Source organism: Netta rufina (assembly GCF_964035555.1).
Source record: "Netta rufina genome assembly, chromosome: 2".
Lineage (NCBI taxonomy): Eukaryota > Metazoa > Chordata > Aves > Anseriformes > Anatidae > Netta > Netta rufina.
The window spans coordinates 54,130,006-54,148,149 of NC_140124.1; positions in this window are offsets into that span (position 1 = coordinate 54,130,006).

Genomic DNA, 18,144 nt, shown 5'->3' on the forward strand with positions numbered 1-18,144 from the left:
GCATAAAATAAAGATAATAGTGAGAGAGATAGACAGATAGAGTTCAGATATCCCACTAACCTTGGCCCAAACACACAGTTGAACACAGGAAATTATCAAAACAAGGTCCAGAGAGAGGAGTTTTTGTGTTAATCAGAAGAAAGGAAAGATAATGCTAAAAGTCTCATGAAGAATTTCTGATGGACCTTTTGGAAGAGGTAAGAAAGGATGACATCTGCAGTAGTAGTGATAGCAAGTAGTGAGGATGTTAAGGTCACACAGCATAAACAACACGTTGATGCTTGCAGGTAACCTGGAGATTAATATAAGCAAACATGATATTCCTTCATTACAAGCTCTGGGTCTCATCCTCAAGAGTTATTATTAATTTATATTATATGAGTGTATGATACCCAATGTTATGAAATATTCTCTTTGTGAGGATAAGAAAAGCTACAGACATTACAGTATTTGGACCTGTACAATAACTGAAGACAAAATGAAGTTTAAATGTCTAAAAGTTAGGTTTTCAGTTCCATGTGTTTTTTCAAACATGTATACTGTAGTGCAAGTAAATGACTGCCAGGTGTACAGGTAGATGTAAGCAATTCTAGAACTAGCTATTTGAACTGAATGTATAATATGACACAGCCTTTTCTTCCTGCTTCCTATGAGCAGAATTTTGATGCTTGAATTGGTGTCAGTGCTGTTGCAGATTTACTGGTATTGTCCAGCCTAGCTATTGGAAGGTTTGCCCTAGTGAATCTGTCCAATCTGAATTGTACTTCTGGGTTATAGCAAAAGATGACAAATTCAGTTATAAACTGGACCATGACTCACTGCTATTTGCACACACTTAGCAAAATGGCAGGTATTTTGCCTTTCCAGAAGTAACAAGAAAGAGTCATCCTGCTAGGTCTTTAATGTGCCAGATTGCTTTGGTGTTTGTTGTTTTGTTCAGAAGAGCAGAGGAAAGAACAATTAAGCTCAAATTGATTTTTTTTTTCTTATATCCAACTGTGAAATACTGTATAAATATTGTTTAATTAATAGTAAGAGACTTGTAATTCCACCATTCCTTTTTTTCATTTGCATATGCTTTAAGTTTTCATTTACTCTTCTACTGGTTCAGAATTATGGCAGAGGAAATAGAATGCAAACACATTCAAGAAATCATACTGGATTCTAAATGACTTTGCAGATTGACTATGCATGATTATTTTTCCTTTTAAACCCAAAAGGCCTGAATAAGATCTTTAGAACTAACTTGAGGTTCTCCTGTTTGAAAATGTCAGACATAGCTTCTAAAGAGCCCATGTGTTTTCTTGCTTCTGCTATTAAAGAATATATACTCCAGAGTAGCTGGTGGTATGTAACAGTTGTGGAACTGACTGCCTGCCAGAATGGTATGCAGTCCAGAGCTTTACAAGTAGTCTCAATAGCTATTGTTACACTACTGCTGAGCAATCTCTTCAAATAAGCTTCATTAAACTGTAATTCTGATAATCATCTTGGATTCCTTCTCAGTTTTATATCTGAAGTGGGGGCTTAGGGAATTTTACTGGAATTATTTACATTTGTTTTGCTTTGCTGTTAAAGTGTTATATACTCTAAAGCAATACTTTTAGGAGAGGCTGGCCTAAAATAACAAGAAAGCATAAGTTGTTTAATTATCTGTCTAAACATGAACTCAGTAAATGAACAGTCATTAGATTGTGTGATTTACTGAAAGCAACCATCCAGTCTCTGGTAAATTAACTATCCTAAGTGCTTCTTCTATTTGCAGATACTATGACAGAGGAAGAACAAGGAAACCTCACCCCTTCATTTAGTGACTTGGTGTGCTGTTTATCACTTAATGCACCAAAGAACTAAGCTAATGACCATCATTATGCTTATGCTTCATTATACCTTCATATCTTATGTTAAACCCTCTTAACACCAAGAAAAGCAGCGCTTTATTCCAAACAGAAATGTGTCTGGATTTTGGTTTTAAAATGCTATAGAAAGGAAGGGCAGGAGGAAGTTGATGTTAAGATTAGAAATACTTTATACAGAACTGTATGAAATATTACTATTTCAAATAGCTTCATTTTTTATTTTTATCTTTTTATATTTAAAATTTAATCCGGCTTTTGTTTGTGCAGACCCATACTGGCCATTAATGCAAGATACTAAATAACTTGAACATGCTGGTTTACAATGCACATGCTCAAGGGAATATGACTGCTTTCAATGTGTGAAGCTGGTGTCCATGAACATATTTGCATTTGGGTGGTAGAGATATAAAGAGTTTAGGTTAGTGGTCCTTTAACTGAACCACTTTGGCACTGAGAGAGACCAATGTGGCAGAAACAGATATTTTTTGCAGTTTATTTCCCTTCTGGTGATTAGGACGTATCGGAACACAACGTCCTTTCCACATTTTCCAGGGACAGTGCCACAATATAAACCTATCATCTATATCAGCAACAAGCTTCCTTCAATTTAAAAAAATAATATATAAATATAAATATAAATATAAATATAAATATAAATATAAATATAAATATAAATATAAATATAAATATAAATATAAATATAAATATAAATATAAATATAAATAAATAGAACAAGCTAATAGAAGCCACACTGGATTGTATTTAAAAATATTTTTTCTATTCTGTGGATGCTGCTGAAGTGATAGAGTCCTTTTTGATACTAAAAATTTTAAAAGGTAGGAAATAATAAAAATATATGCTGGGTACTAGTGGAATAGAAGTATACAAGCATTACTTATAATTATAATTAATAATTAATAATTAATAACTAATAATTACTAATTACTAATTACTAATTACTAATTAATAATTAATAATTAATAATAAGAGCATTTTGAAATGTTGTTTTGGGAGATACTAGTTACTCCTGTCCTTGGTTCCTTTGTTGTCCTCGAGGTGGATACTCAGGAGTAGATTATTCAGGAGTAGATTAGTACCCTTATCGTAATCTCTTTACTGTTTTGAAACACTGAGATGGTGAAAAATTATTCTACAAATCTTTGTGTAGGGCATATAATAGATCCTGAGCATATTGGCCAAGTGACAACTCAAGGTACCTGAACCTCTAGCCATAGCTGTGTTGAACTGGAGAAGTCAAACCAAATTAAATTGTTCTATAGGTTTGAATTGGTTTATACATTAAAAATTATAACATTGATTTAAAAAAAAATCAGAAATGAAAGAAAAATTACCACCACTCATGAAAATGTAGACTAGATTCATGTGAGTCCTAGACTAAGGCACTTTGTGCCTTAGGGTAGGGTAATATTGTTAAACATATATGTAGCTGTCCTGGTTTTAATTAATTTAATTAATTCTGTTCTAACTGAAACCAGGACAGTAGCTATCAATCTAAACTTCACAAAAGTATGGCTAATTGTTCCTGATAACAAAATGAAATTGTCTTACCCTTTCATAAGTAGACTGATATTATTGTTTTGTACTGTGGTTTGTGTTTTATCCTTCTTAACTGTAATTTTCTTTGTGAACACTGTATGAAGCCCTGATGCTTCTACAGAGTAGAAAAAAGAGAACTCAATGAGCTGTGCTGGGCTGTGTATCTAAATCCTGACCAAGTAGTGTATCCAAGCCAAACCAAGTAGGGGGGATTTTTTTGGTCTCTTCTTTGGTTCCAAAAGTGAATCCCTGTAAGCAGAGAGTGTTCCAATTCAGTGTAACTGAATAGCTAAATAACGTTAAAAAAGTCCTATGCTCCCTTTCTTTATCACATTATATTTTAAAATGTATTCCTTTGCCTTTTTTTTTTTTGCTTGTCTCTTTAAAAACTTTTAAAAATATAGTATAAATATCTTTCATAATCTTGCCTCCAAATGATGTTTACATTTCCATTCTGAAAAAGCATCTGTGTGGTTTACTGACCATTGTGTCTGTAAAGCCCGTCTGATTCCAGTGGCTGAAAAAAAAAAAAGAAAAAAAAAAGAGAATTTGAATGTTCTTTTCTCCTGTTTTCTCCTCTTCTACTGCATTCCAGCATGAGTAAGATCAAAGCGAAAAAAATAAAAGAACAGATGGACAGTAATGGGGAGCCAAACTCCTTGTCTATTCTAAAGCTACGATACAGAGCAGAAGAACAGCACTAAAATGGTAAAAAAGTTGCCTCAAAAATCTTTGAGCTCCAAGAGCTCAAGGTTGCTTCTCTGCAGCATGTGAAAAGTATCCTTATTTTGGAGCATTGACAGGAGAGAAATACACAAAAATGACTGAGTCTATCTAGGAGGGAGTATTTCTATGTCTCTATGTCCACAGCATACAGAACTGGAAGGCCTCTATAAGGTCTCCCCAGAACCTTCTCATCTCCAGGCTGAACATCCCCAACTTCCTCACCCTCTCTTCAAAGGAGAGGTGTTCCAGTCCTCTGATCAACCTTGTGGCCCTTCTCTGGACCTTCTCAAATAAATCCATGTTTTTCTTATGCTGGGACCCCCAGAGCTGGACAAACTACTTCATGTGGGGTCTCATGGAAGTGGAGTAGAGTGGAAGAATCATTGCCTTCAGCCTGCTAGCTACAATTCCTCTAGTGTACCCCAGGACATGGTTAGCTTTCTTGGCTGCAAGCACACACTGCTGATTCATGTTGAGCTTTTCATCCACCAGTACCCCCGAGTCCTTCTCCATAAGGCTGCTCTCTACTCACTCATCACCCAGCCTGTTTGGGATTGCCCCTACCAAGGTGTACTACCTAGCGCTTGGCCTTGTTGAACTGCATGAGTTTGCATGGGTTCACTTCTTGTGCCTGTCAAGGTCCCATGGGAAGGCATCCCTTCCCTACAGCATGTTGACTGCACTGCTCAGCTTGATATCATCCAGTTTTGCTGACAGTGCACTCAGTCCAACTGTCCATGTTGCAAAGATGTTAAATAGTGCTAATCTCAGCACAGACCCCTGAGGGACAGGTCACTGGTTTCCACCTGGACATTGAGCTATTCACTCTCTGAGTACAACCACACAGCCTTATACACTGAGAGTTCCATCCATGAAATAAATGTTTCTCCAATTTGGAAACAAGGATGTCCCCTGGAGGTCAGTACTGGGTCCAATGTTTTTCAATGACCTGGATGATGGAACGGGGTGTACCCTCAGCAAGTTTGCTGATGACACAAAGCTCAGAGGAGTGGGTGATACCCCAGAGGGCTGTGATGCCATTCAGAGGGACCTTGACAGGCTGGAGGATTGGTCAGAAAAGAACCTCATAAAATTCAACAAGGAAAAGTGCAGGGTCCTGAACCTAGGAAGGAATAACCCCAAGCACCAGTAGAGGCTGGGGTGTGACTTGCTTTAGATCAGCTTTGCAGAATAAAACCTGGGAGTCCTGGTGAACAGCAGCCTGACCATGAGTCAGCAATATGCCCTTGTGACAAAGAAGGCCAACAGTATCCTGGGCTGCATTTGGAAGAGTGTTGACAGTAAGTCAAGGGAGGTGATCCTCCTCCTCAGACCTAGTGAGGGCACACTTGGGGTCTTATGTCCAGTTCTGGGCTCCACACTACAAGAGGGACATAAAACTAATGGAGAAGATTCAGAGGAGGGCTACAAAGATGATTAGAGGACTGGAGCACCTGTCATATGAGGACAGGCTGAAAGAACTGGGCCTGTTTAGCTTAGAAAAGAGAAGACCAAGGGAAGACCTTATAAAGGTGTAAAAATATGTGAGGGGAGGTTGTCGAGAGGATGGAGACAGTCTTTTCTGTTGTGCCCAGTGACAGTACGATAGGCAACAGGCACAAACTGAAGCACGGGAGGTTCTGGCTGAATATGAGAGGGCATTTCTTTGTCACCCATCACCAACAACCTCTTTGTTTTCCATGTGCATAGAGGGATCTGCCCCACAGTCTTAAAAGGCAAAAAATTGAGACTGACTGGCCTGTAGTTCCCTGTGTCTTCCTTCCCTTTTTAAAAATTGGGTGTATGTTTCACCTTTTCCAGTCAGTAGGAACATTACCAGACTGCCATGACTTCTCAGATACAATGTATAGTGGCTTAGCAACTTCATCAGCAAATACCCTAATGACTCCTGGATGCATCTCATTAGGTCCCATGGACTTGTGCATATTCAGCACTTAGCTGGTCTCACACCTAATCTTCTCCAGCAGTGGGCAGTACTCCATTCTCCCAATCCCTGTTTTTGGATTCTGTGGCATGGGTGGTGAAGTTCCAGTATAGCTGAGTCAGGTCAACAATACAGTCATTGAGTACTTCATAGTATGTCCAAACAGAGTATAAGAAGAATCAGAGAATTCATAATAATGGCTAAAGGACCAAAGAGGACCCTTTCCTTTTTACAGAAATAGTCTTGAACATATCAGCTCTCCCAGGAACTATCAAGTCAAATTTAAGATTCCAGCACTTCAAAATAAATAAATTAATAAATAAAATATAATAAATAAATAAATAAAATCTAGGTTCTAAAAAATGTTCTAAATGTTCTAAAAATCCATATGAAAATGAAACTGTTGAAAGATATGGTAAACAATTTATACTTCTACTGCACTGATAAAACTCATCAGTGAAGTTAGAAAGGCAGAAATTGAGGATCAACATGTGCTTCTTCAGGATTAAGAATTGTCATATATAAGCATGTTCCAAAATGACTGTATGTGTCTTTGGGCTTCTACAACTGAAATAACAATGTGCATATATATAATCTGGTTCAGTGACAGTAAACACACTGATAATTCATTTCTTGTTTTTCCTTCTCCTTAGTTCATTTAGCCAATGGAAGATAAAATCTTTTGTATTTACACTGAGAAATTCAGTGTACATTTGTATCTCTGTCTTCTTGCCCCCAGAATACCTCATTCCATTCAGTGAGAACAATAGTTGAAAGAAAAAGCAGAAGAATCATATAGGACCAACTTTTTACTCTTTATCAAACTACTTACTCTCTAACTGGTTTCCTGTCCCACTGCCCTGATACTGGTGCCAGTCACTATAATCACTGAGATCACAGTTTAATTCTTATCATTGCATTGTTCATGAATCTCAACAATTCATTCAGCCAGGGATTCTGTAATTCATTCAGACCAGGGGTTCTGCAAAATGCTTATCTAATAGACATCTTTTCTACTCGGATTTGATGGACCACTACTAGTAAAATTAGCCACAAGGTGACAGTGTTGTTCCACTCCAATAGAAAACTGGACATTTTATTAGGCAGAAACAGAACAAAAGCTTTTAGAGGAGGAATTTTAACAAAATTAAAATTTTAGAAATCCACTTTTTCTGTGTATGATTTTTTTCAGATTTTTTTTTTTTTTTTTTTTTTTCTTTTCATAATCCCATCTTGAGACTCAGGTAATCTCTTGGAGCAAAACTTATATATCAGTTTTAAAACTGTATTACATCATTTTAATCCCTCAAAGCAAGCTGGCAACAACTTTCATCTCAGAAGGAATTTCTCTTAGTGACTTGTTTTTCAGTTTCCTATTAGACACGATCTTTTTTGTCTGATAAGTGTTTTCTAGTGACATGCAATTTTAGATATGAATGTTTGCTTGTTAAAGAATTTCCTTTTTCTTTTTTTTTTTTTTTTTAATTGGGGGGTGGGAGGAAATGCTAACTAATATAAAAAGATCTGTGCCATTAACTCAAGCAAAGCAATATAATCAATTCGGTAAACAAAATAATAATAGTAAAAGAAAGAACATATAATGTACAAATTACAGCATCTCTGTACATATAGTTTTGTCTGTCAGATTCTGTAACAAATCATAGTATGTAAAATAATTGCTGATCTCATTAAGCAGCCGGATTGGCAGTAAACTTTTTTTTTTTTTTCCTTTGGAATCATTAAACTTGTGATAATTTCTGATTTTACAATTAACATATTTATGTGTAATACACACTTCTAAAACTGGTATTAATTTTCATAGTTCCAGTGCATTTGTAAATATATATATATATCTTGTACGTACTTCATGGTGGTGACTGTTCTGTAATGGGTTCTTTTTTGAGCTTCAGAGTACGTCTGCATTCAGAGAATGAACACTCTCTAATGGTTTTATGTCTTTCTTATATTGTAGTGCCTCAAACATCACACAGTACTTGAGGTGAGGCCACACCAGCACGGAGTTGGACAATCACTGCCCTTGATCAGCTAGCAATGCAGTTCTTGATGTACCCCAGGATACAGTTGGCCCTCCTGACCTCTAAGGCACACTGCTTGCTCATTTTCAGCTTGCTGTTAATCAGAACCCCCAGATCCCTTTATGTGGGGCAGCTCTCCAGCATCTCATCCCCCAGTCTGTACATGTAACCAGGGTTGCTTCTTCCCTGGTGCAGAATCTGACACTTGCTCTTGTTAAACTTCATATCACTGGTAGTGCCAGCTCTCTAATTTGTCTAGATCTCTCTGCAAGGCCTCACCATCTTTGACGAAGCCAACAGCTCCACCCAATCTGATATCATCTGTGAACTTGCACAAAAAACATTCACATAGCTGCTTGTTTAAGAGGTACTGTCCATCCATGTACCCTGAATGCGTCAAGGGCCCTTAATGGCAATTGTGTATGGTAATACATGTAAGGATTATATATTCTTGCATATACAAAACTCATGGTAAATTACACTACGTGAACAGCTACCTTTTCCCTTGGAAATCACTATATTCACCTAGTTGAAAAGTTCAACCTGAAGCAGGGAGATTTCATTCTAAGTGATCTTGGCATAGTTATTTATAAGTAAACAAACAAACAAATTAAAAACACCCCACACTTCTTCCTGATGAAAATTTTGTCTAAATTATAATAATAAATACAGTAAATTATAAATATACTGTACCTAACTACCTAGAAATACTAGGTTTTAGAATCATAGAATCACAGAATAGAATCATGTAATATCACAAGTTGGAAAGGACCCACAAAGATAATTGAGTCCCACTAATGGGTACACACAGTACTACCTAAAAATTAAATCATATGTCTGAGTGTTGTCCAAATTCTTATTGAACTCCAGCAGTTTTGGTGTGCCTTGACCACTACCCTGGGGAGCCAATTCCAATGTGCAACCACAGTTTCAGTGAAGAACCTCCTTCTAATCTCAAATCTGAACTTGATATGGTTGGTTCTTTTGGCTGCCAAGGGGCAATGTTAGCTAGTGTTCAAGTTGCCATTAAATAGAACCCCCAGATCCCTTTCTGCAGTACAGCTCTCCAGCTTCTCATCTCCCATCCTGATTATGAATCCAGGATTGCCCTATCCCGAGTGCAGAATTGGGCAGTTGCGGTTGTTAAATTTCATGCAATTCATGATTGCCCAGCCCTGTGATTTATCAAATTCTCTCCTCAAGGACTCTCTACCAACAAGGAAGTCCTCATATATTATCATCTGTGAAATTACTTAGTATACACTTGAGTCCTGCATCAAGATCCTTTATTAAAACATTAAAGAGAACTGGCCCTAAAATGGAACCCTACAGAACCCCCCTGTTGACTGGCTGCCAGCCTGATGTAAACCCATTTACTATAACCCTCAAAGGGTTATAGTTCTGTATAGGAGAACCACATGGGCCAACCACATCCTGGGGTGCATTAAGAAACAACTGTAAACCCATAATATTGTCTAGTTGTATGCTGGATAGCTTATACAGAAAGACACTCTGAGAAACAGTGTTGAAAGTATTTCAGGTTGGGAGATGAGTGGTTGGAAAGCTGCCTGGCAGAGAAGGACCAGGGAGTATTGGTGGATAATCGGCTGAATATGAGCCAGCGGTGTGCTCAGGTGGCCAAGAAGGCCAACGGCATCCTCACAGAATCACAGAATTTCTAGGTTGGAAGAGACCTCTAGATCATCAAGTCCAACCTCTGACCTAATACTAACAAGTCCTCCACTAAACCATATCACTAAGCTCTACATCTAAACATCTTTTAAAGACCTCCAGGGATGGTCACTCCACCACTTCTCTGGGCAGCCTGTTCCAATGCCTAACAACCCTCTCAGTAAAGAAGTTCTTCCTAACATCTTACCTAAAACTCCCCTGGTGCAACTTAAGCCCATTCCCCCTCGTCCTGTCACCAGGCATGTGGGAGAACAGACCAACCCCCACCTCGCTACAGCCTCCCTTGAGGTACCTATAGAGAGCGATAAGGTCGCCCCTGAGCCTCCTCTTCTCCAGGCTGAACAAGCCCAGCTCCCTCAGCCACTCCTCATAGGACTTGTTCTCCAGGCCCCTCACCAGCTTTGTCGCCCTTCTCTGCACCCGCTCAAGCACCTCCATGTCCTTCTTGTAGCGAGGGGCCCAAAACTGAACACAGCACTCGAGGTGCAGCCTCACCAGAGCTGAGTACAGGGGGACGATCACCTCCCTAGCCCTGCTGGCCACACTGTTTCTGATACAAGCCAGGATGCCATCGGCCTTCTTGGCCACCTGAGCACACTGCTGGCTCATATTCAGCCGACTATCCACCATCACTCCCAGGTCCTTCTCTGCCTGGCAGCTCTCCAACCATTCCTCTCCCAGCCTGTAGCTCTGCTTGGGGTTATTGCGCCCCAGGTGCAGGACCCGGCACTTGGCCTTGTTGAACTTCATGCAGTTGACCTCAGCCCATCGGTGCAGCCTATCCAGATCCTCCTGCAGAGCTTTCCTACCCTCGAGCAGATCGACACACACACCTAACTTGGTGTCATCTGCAAACTTACTGAGGGTGCACTCAATGCCCTCGTCCAGATCATCAATGAAGATATTAAAGAGGACCGGCCCCAGCACCGAGCCCTGGGGGACGCCACTAGTGACTGGCCTCCAACTGGACTTGGCTCCATTCACCACGACTCTTTGGGCCCGGCTATCCAGCCAGTTTCTAACCCAACGAAGTGTGCGCCAGTCCAAGCCAAGAGCAGCCAGTTTCTTGAGGAGAATGCTGTGGGAGACGGTGTCAAAAGCCTTGCTGAAGTCAAGGTAGACCACATCCACAGCCTTTTCCTCATCCACCCAGCGCGTCACTTTGTCATAGAAGGAGATCAGGTTCATCAAGCAGGATCTGCCTTTCATAAACCCATGCTGACTGGGCCTGATCGCCTGCTTGCCCTGCATAAGAAGCAGTGTGGCCTGCAGGGCTAGAGAAGTGATTGCCCCCCTGTACTCAGCTCTGGTGAGGCTGCACCTCAAGTACTGTGTTCAGTTTTGGACCCCTCACTACAAGAAGGACATGGAGGTGCTCGAGAAAGTCCAGAGAAGGGCAACGAAGCTGGTGAGGGGTCTGGAGAACAAGTCCTATGAGGAGTGGCTGAGGGAGCTGGGCTTGTTCAGCCTGGAGAAGAGGAGGCTCAGGGGCAACCTTATCGCTCTTTATAAGCACATTAAAGGATGCTGTAGCGAGGTGGGGATTGGTATGTTCTCCCATGTGCCTGGTGACAGCATGAGAGGGAATGGGCTTAAGTTGCACCAGGGGAGTTTTAGGTAAGATGTTAGGAAGAACTTCTTTACTGAGAGGTTTGTTAGGCATTGGAACAGGCTGCCCAGAGAAGTGGTGGAGTGACCATCCCTGGAGGTCTTTAAAAGATGTTTAGATGTAGAGCTTAGTGATATGGTTTAGTGGAGGACTTGTTAGTATTAGGTCAGAGGTTGGACTTGATGATCTAGAGGTCTCTTCCAACCTAGAAATTCTGTGATTCTGTGAAAACTTCGCTGATATCCAAAAAGATTTCTTATTGCAGTATTAATCTGAAGAATAAAAAACAAACAAACAAACAAACAAACAAAAAAACAACAAAAAAGAGAAATAAAGAATTTCATTATTAAATGTGAACATTTTATTTTCTGTTTTGTGTTGTTTGTGTTATTAACTGATTTTGACAAAATTCTTTTATATAATAGAATTCTCAAGTTTCTCATAGAAGAAGAAAGGAAAATACTGTGGAATTAATCCTACTTTGCAGGAGTCCCTTGTTCAAGTCAGCTACAGATTTTTCTTATTATTTTGATGAATGCTTAATGCATTTGCATATTATGCCTTGCATATATTGTTTTGGTAATGAGGAATTATCAAGTTGCTGTATCATTGTGGGGGGAGGTTTGTCTGATTATTTGCCAAGTTCTAGCAAATTGCTGTATGCAGCCAGACACAGTTACATCATTTAACTTACACTGTATTCAATGCAATCATATATTGTAGAATAAATAGTAAGGGTTAGCCTTAAGTATATGCCATCAGAGGAAAACTTTAATTAGGAAAGATTGAGGCTGACTGGTAATTATAGAGGTAACAATTCACGCCTCCATAGTTAAAAGGTTGAGTCACTGTTTCCAATATACACCATTATTTTCTGGGGTTTATACTCAGCCATTCAGAAATGTATGCAGTCAAATCCTAAAGACTTTTTTTTTTTTTTTTTTTTTTTGATAGGCTGTAGATAAATTTCAGTTCACAAAAAAACATACATTAAAAACATACATTCAACAAACAATACTTTAATTTTTCAGAAACTGTAAAGGTTCATTAACCGATTTATGTGAAATATTTGAGCTTAAATGAAAAAAACAGTTCCATGAGAAAAACTGTACAAAGATAATAAAGTATTCAAAATAAATCTGTTCTAGTAATGTCTTACATCGTGAGTTATCTCAATTAGTTCCAGCTCACCTGACTGTGTTGCATTACCTTGGTGTACAAATTTTATTCTGTTAATTTCTACTCTTAACTAGATTACAGTAATTAATATGCTATGGGTGATATAGTTTGAAAGTGAGTTTCTAAAACCGAGGAAAGTTTCAGGATGAAGCAGCTGTCTTGATTTTATCTAAAGTATTCCATGTTACAGTTGCCTCCATGAAATACATCTTTATTTATGTATGTCTTTATTTATGTATGCACTAATTTAAAGCAGTGATAAGGAAGGCTGGAGTATTTGAAATCTTACCCAGGCTCAAAAAATGATCTCAAAATTGTTATTTGCTTGATTTGCGTGCATATTATACTCTCTAGAATATTACATAAAACTTAAATATGAAAAGAATTACCAAAGTTGTCTATTATTCACTATTCTATGGTACTTTTTGTGTGTGTGTGTTGATCAGATTTTCAAACTTCTCGAAACTGTTGTAGGCACTTTATGAAACAGAGGGAAATATATTACCTATACCTCAAAGAACTTGTCTTCTAATTTTAGATATGACACAATGAAGGAAGCTAATAAACTATACAGAAATGATGAAGGTGAAGAGAACAAGGCTTGCAGCAATATGTTCGGGTGATGATTTGGGTTTGGCATTTAGAGACACAATGACTCAGTGTTAAATTGGTGGGGTGTTAATTGTTGAGTCATCTTGCATACTACTTTAAGAAGGGAGTGCTAGGAGGTATTTAAATGATAAAAAGGAGAGATTTTGCAAGCCATAAGTCAGCTGATAGACAGGGAGTGCCAATAGAGACACAGAGAGTCTGTGGGAGAAATGGAATATTAAAACGCTGGCATAACTGTCAGAATGAATGACTGACAAGACAATGAAATAGATATATATGTGCATTTATCATTCAGGACTCAAACTTGTAAAATGCAGAACATTCTCAGTCAATCTACCAGAGCAATTAAGCATGTACTTTAATATTAAGCATGTGATAGGTGCTATTAAAGTCAATTCCTCATATGATTATTATTAACCACACTTAAGTGATTTGCCATGTCATACCAGAATGCTCAGGATTAAACCCTAAACATGCAAAATATCTGTTCTAAAAAACAAACAAACAAACAAACAAATAATTTATTTTTTTTTTAAATGATATTATTTTTTCCCTTTCAGATGCTTCAGATTTCTGTATGTTCAGAAGTGGGCATTCCAGATAGCTGATAATAAGCTAAAAAGTTTTCTACACAGGAGTTCTGAAAAACTACTGTCTGGGCATTCTAAATGGCAAGGCAAACATAGGCTAAATATCTTTATCATATACGGAGCATTTATCCTATGTGTTTTCATTTTATTTTAGCAAGCATTAGCTGCTGGGCTTTCCTGTAACTTCTAAGTATAATATAGAGGATTCACTTACTCTGGTAGTGCCTCTTCTCTCTTATTTTTTGACATTTACCATTTTTCATTATTTTTACACTACTGTAATTTTGCTCTTATTTATAAAAATACATAAGAAATTTGTGAAATTTATCCAGTATGGTGTTAGGTCTTTGCATATACAGTGTGTTCTTTATATCCTTGAACTGCTCTCCCTTCTACATTAGAAATGGTCATTAGAATTAGAACACTGTTTTTACATTGTCTGCTCTTCTCCTTTTCCCATTTCTTGATTTTGGCAATTTCAAGTCACTTTCAAGATACATGGATATTCTGTGTCAGATTTAACATCCAATTGAGAATGCCACAAACATTCACTTATTGCCTGGTGTGGAAAATATTCCCTTAGTAAAGCGTTCAGAAATTTTGCAAAGGGTGTGGAAAAGATGTTGATTTCCAAAGCCTGTCTGGAGCAGTATGGGATGACTCAGATTGTACCTGTTAGGAGTGTGCACTCCAGAACAGTAACCTCACCACCCTTGAAGGAAAGGTGCAGCCTGTTCCTCTTTTAGGCTGTGGCACCTGCACAGTGGAACAAGCATTGAGGATATGGGGCAACACTCACCTCACCCACTGTAAAGTCCTGCAGAAAGACAGTGGAGTGTCTTTGATCCCTAAAGGGATCCCCAAAAGAAGCAAAGACCTTTTCTATATATGGTCATATCAATATAATTAAGTGTCTGTGTGTCTGTGTGTGTCTAAATCCATCAATAAGAGCAGTGCAGTGTTCTAGTAGGTCATCTTCCTTAATAACAGGCAGAGGTACAGGTAGCAAATTTATGGCTGTATTGAGTAACATACTAGAAAGTGGTGAATCTGCTTACCAGCTAAAAATAGGAGTCTAAACATCTAAAAGGCATCTGTAAATGAGACAATTACAGATGTAGAATTATCCTCTATCTCCCATTTAATGTTATGCCACACAGCTCTCTGTGCGATTGGAAAAATCTCTCTCAATACTATCTGAAATATCAGAGCCTACTTAAAAGACCATTAAAAGGGAATTCTTGTATTGTTATATTGCTATAACATGTAATCTTAGAAGGGCCAATCACCTTAACAAAGTAGAGTAGAATATACTAAGAAAACAAATCCATACTGCTACATTGACTGCTTCAATCTAATAAGCACAAGGGAAGAATGAATGTATAGTAGAAATGTCAGGAGTAATTTGTGGACTCCAATCAGCTAAAAATGTGAAAGTGATTCAGATGTCTTGGAGATGTATAAAAGAGTTTCACCATCTTTTTCACATAATGGCATTGGAAGAACCAACAGTAACAAAAAATGAAAAAAATGAAATGCTTTGAAAAAAATGAAATGCTGAAAAAAATGAAATACAGTGAATGGACAGTTATGTGAGGGATATTATTATTTATGTATATATATATATTTACAATATGAAACCCAAAAGTCATCCAAAAATCTGCCAGCTCCATTGCCTGAGAAGGCCTATGCTGTCACATCAGGAAAATTACAACACAAAAGTTTGTCAGGTTTTGTTCCATAACTCATGGCTGGGGTTTCAGATAACTGGAAGGTGGAGACTTTACAAGACTGTTTCACCAACTCAGAATGTATCGATATTTTCAGACTGATAGGTCAATACAGAAGCCTGTTAGTGATTAGTTTTATAGGTGTAAGAAAAGGATAAAGAAGAATATCGAAGTACATCTGAACCTCATATAAATATTTGATTGATGTCTTTCTGTTAAAGTAAAAATTGAAGTAAGAAATTCATAGGAGCAGTGAAGAACTTATTTATGGCTCCTGAATATGTAAACATAGTTTGCTTAGATGTTTTTGAAGACTGATTTTGCTAGTGTTTTTATAAACAAAACTTTAATGTATTGGCTAATCATGGTGGTGATAGACCTTGATAAATCATCACAGAGAAATCAGAAAAGCTACCTGAACTATGTTCTTCACAATGAACTTTCAGAACAGTTCTGCTTCACTGATGACTCTTCCCATTTCTGTGTGGGTGCATCCTTTTTATTTGTACATTAACCAGAAGTTTAAAAATAGTTATGTCATGATTCTAATTTATTGTAAGGCCACTTTAAACTACTGTGCCAGTGTAAAATGTCCTTAAATTATGTATAAATTGTAATTAAGTTCACAGCATGGTTTCTTCATACTGGCATAGCATTTAAAGTAGTGTTGGTATTTGCAAGAGGGTGGTCTGTTGCTCATAGAGGAGAGTACTGTATGTGAATAAATGTGATTTGATGGGACCAAAACTTGTATACTGCATTCTTTTATCTTTGTTTCTGTGTGTTGAAGGTCACAATTTTCTTCTTGTTCAATATTTTTCATTTATTTACTTACTGGGAATTCAGTATTGGCACTTTGGGCTGGGCAATTAGGAGCTGAGGATTATATGGGAGAGGTTTAGAATCTCAGGCTGGTTAGAATCGAACAGCTCAAAACTGATCTCCTCTGGGTGGAGAGCTGCTTCCTGCTGGCAAAAGCCAGAGGCTTGTTTCCCTTTACCAGTGTAAACAGGCCATGGGCACTTAAGGGTGAGGACATAAGTCAGTACTTTTAGGATCAGAATTTGCTATCTTGATGCTTATTGAAATTAGCTACTTCCTGGGGAGCAAGGTTTCAGTATGTGTAGTGATTGCTCCAGAATAATAATGCTTTCATAATGAGTATACCCTTTTTCTTTCTTTCTTCCCACCCCCAGCTTTTATTGCTGAACATGACATCATGTGTTATGGAATATGCCTTTGGTCATTTTAGGTCAGCTGTCCTCGCTGTGTCTTGTCCCCACGTCTTGCCTACCTTCAGCCTTCTGGCCTTTAGTGAGTTGGAGAGGGACTTGATGCTGTACAAGCACTTCTCAGCAATAGCAAAAACATTGGTGCATTATCAACCATTCTAACTCCAACTGCAAGGAACAGCAATATATAGACTGATTTGGGGAAAGTAACTCCATCCCAGCCAGAACCAGTACATACATTTTATACCCAATGCAGCTGGAAGATGTGGAAGAGCACTTCCAGTTTCTCATCTGGGTAAGAAAGGAGTGATTTGATACCAGTGACCTAATCCAACCATTGTTGGAACATCATCTAGACTTCCCTGCTTCTCTTCTTTCCCCATTCTGTTTTATACCAATATTCTTTTGTATATGAACTGCAATCTCCAATCTCTACAGACATCATTGTTGTTTGTAAAGAATTTTCTTGCATAATCCAAAATGTAGGGAGGTCTGTTGTATACATGAAGGAATAGTAGTATTTAGTGTACATAGGAAAATAAGAAGCTCCACAAGTACAATCTGTCTTCACATTGACATAGACTTTACTACAACAAACAAACAAACAAACAACAACAACAACAAAATAGTTGTAACGAACTACAGTTTTATTACAACAATACAATAACAATGAACTATACCGGCCAAATCTAGTGGCCAGTATAGATCACAGACACTTAGTATCATGAAGTGCAAGTCAAGAAGACATGTAAATGCTTGTTTCACTGCTGTGATACAGAGCAGAAGGCAGACTTCAAAGACAACATGCACAATGTTGAAATTGGTTCCCTGCTGATTTTCCTAAAAGCCATTCTTCCAGAAATGGAACAAAAAATGTTTAACAAAGAACACACAGCAGGAACTGGCAGTTCCGAGTTACAAGCAAATAAAACTTGTAAGAGTTTGTGGGTAACAGTACCCGTAACTCCTAGACATGGTCAATAACCTCTTTACCTTTAAAAATCTACATTGCTGTAGAAAACATTTTGCTTCCTGCTGTTGAAGAAAAGCTGGCTACTTTCCTTACTTGTCAAATGATGTCATGTGGAGCCAGAGAGGGAGAATACTTCATGAACTCAACACACAAAAAAATAATAATAATTGGACATAAACATTTGATTGCCTACATGAACTGATTTAGAGGATAGAAAACATCTTATTTTATCCCTGTACTAATTTACTCTCTGTATCATGGTCAGGTTTCATTGTCTTTCAGACTTACAGAACAGGTCATTTGTTTAAAAGAATTTGCTATATTACTGCTTCCATTTGGATATCTAATTATATGGATGAATTTTCATGGCTCTCAGTTATGCAAGAATCCACAGCAGCTCACTT